Source organism: Saccostrea cucullata, unplaced genomic scaffold (genome assembly GCF_032062105.1).
Source record: "Saccostrea cucullata isolate Sc308-1 unplaced genomic scaffold, CSIRO_AGI_Scuc_v1 ctg6048, whole genome shotgun sequence".
NCBI classification, from domain to species: Eukaryota; Metazoa; Mollusca; class Bivalvia; order Ostreida; family Ostreidae; genus Saccostrea; species Saccostrea cuccullata.
In genome coordinates, this window is record NW_026929238.1 from 1 (window position 1) to 2,771 (window position 2,771).

Genomic DNA, 2,771 nt, shown 5'->3' on the forward strand with positions numbered 1-2,771 from the left:
TTACACAAGGTTCTCAAAAACAAATTAAGTATTGCACAAAAGGTTTATCATTCTTCATGCAGATATTGATTGATTTAGTCAGGCAAGCTTTTTAAAAAGCTGTTACTCGTTTATCCAAATTTTAAAAAACGAAATGCCGATATCATGAATGACTATTTGATAAAATACAATCTTTATATATTAGTCATTCAATACAATGTATCTCTTGCATGTAAATATTTTTACGAGTATAGCTCAATAAATGAAACAAAAAATTGTTACTGCAGGAATATGAACTCATTGATTTAAATTGATATTGTTATATTGTGTTTGATTTCCGTAGGCAGATTATTTTTCTTGATTTTGATTTAGTTATAAAACTAGCCTATACTCCCATACTTACGATTGATACATTTTTAAAGATTTTTTTTCCTAGCATAAGCATTATCTACAGGAGGGAAACCGCTAAGGGGGGGGGGGGGTTAAATGTGATGTCTTAATCTGTTTTTATTCTCTTTCTCTTTTTTTTTACATGAAGCTTATCAAAGAACATCAGTATACCCATCATACTGTAAAATCCTTTATTTCAAAACTCGACTAGACGTTTGTATATATGTGTACATTAATTAAGGTAGGTCGCGGGTTTACTGCATAAAAATTCTTACGAGAAAACATATCCTGAAAATTTGATATAATGTTCCTGAGAATTTACTGCGTATTATCTGTAATTTTTATAAAATTTGCCTACGTAGTTTTAATGCTATATTACTATAAACGCGGTATTGTCATTAGTACATTTTTAATGCTTTACTATTGAAATATATGGAAAAATGACGTTTTTAATCCAATTTTGTGAAAATAGTTTCTTTTAAAAAGGTTGGATAACTTTTTAAAGACGTAGACGAATTAGTCAGGAATTTCAAAATGTGAAGATGAGGTAAAATCAAAACTATTGATATAAAAAAATCAATATGTCTTCTCGGTAGATTTTTCGCTAAAAAAATTCAAAGTTTCCTTTTAAATTGCTGAAATGTTGCGTTTATGGCGTTATTTATGTCTACAACGTCATTTGTTGAACGTTGTAACGTTTACCGTACGAATATAAATATAAATATTTTGATAAACGCAAAATTTAATTCTATTCCTCATTTAACTTATTGCGAAAATATATTAGGATGACCAGCAACTTATTTTCACTAGTATTGTGAACTTCATATTCTAATCACAGAGTCGGAATGAAGGGTATAAACATTAATTACTATTCAAATTAATTTATTTGCCATAATTTAAAAGATTGGTGCATAAACAAACTATTCTTATTTTTTCCAATAAAAATAATATCTAATAAGCACAAATTGACAGTCCGAATTTCCTCTGCCCTCTAAAAAAATTGCCCATTTTTACTTAACCTTAATGTATAAACATTCCTTGTGCATGAGAATTAACATGCATCGACAACACCGCGAGTGATAAAATATAAGTTCCTGTATTTTTAGGAAATTCATGGTGGAAAGGATTTCAGGCATAACACATAAATTTGATCACTTTATTAAAAAAAAACGGTAAAGAAAAAACTTCCAGATACTGGGGAAATTAGCCGGGGGGGGGGGGGGATTTCCTTTCTATATATATATTAGACGCAAGCTAGTATATGGGCCTTACTCTTTAACATTTGTTAATTTCGAATTCTCTAAATCAAATTTCCATGCACAAAATGTATAATACATATACTTGAATTGAGCTTTTACACTTAGACTAGAGCTTTTGTTTAAAACTTTTAATAATAGAAAAAATACTTGTAAATTGTTTACAGTGTCATATAGGTCTTACAGTTCAGGTGTTTGTATAAATTTGGATTTTGAAAGCATTTCACAATTTATTAGCCAGTAAAACAAGGCGACTAGATGAGATTTAGATACATAATAACCAAATAATACTTAATAATAATGATGATGATGATAAGAAAAAAAGAGGAAAATGCATGTATTAAATTTAATGCGTTTTTAGTGTTGAAGATTGATTCCATCCTGAAAATTATACGTATATTTTCGCCCCAGCTTTGATTAGCAGTCATGATACTATACGCATGTTTCCCCAAGTTGCAAATAACGTGCGCAAATTTATACAACCCCTCAAGTTATCCGCTAAACAATTTTATTTATGATAACTCTTTCTGCAACCATAACTTTCACGCTGACTTATTCTAATTGACTTTTAGCAGTTTAGTAATACTAGTACTTACATGATAAATTATTCCTTTCATTCAGTATTGTATCTAATTTTTCCTAGGGCATTACATATACTAGTAATCACATGAAAGTTCAGACTGAAATATAATTATAAAGCATGTACGAAGTTTACGTACAATAGCATGCACTTTGTATTAATCTACTTGATTCGTACAGACTTAGTCATTTGCAGAGAATTAAGCGGGAAACAACGCTACGTTGTCTTTGTGACGTAAATAACGTCATAATCAAATGTGCACAAAACAGCCGCTCGAATCGTCGAAATTGTGTACCAAAATTGATGACGAAAGCAAACCCGCGACCTACCTTAATAGTCGCGCGGCATTTGACTATACATTGTACATACAATGTAGATCAATGTTTACACCGGTGTAAAGACGAATAATGACCCCCATCGAATAATGACCGGGGGTCATTTTTCGACAGCGAAAAATGACCCCCGGTTAATATTCTACGGCGAAAAATTACCCCCGGTCTTTATTCGACGTAGAAAAATGACCCTTTTGCCAGTAGAAAAAGTGTCACTACCCTAAAAATTTGCAG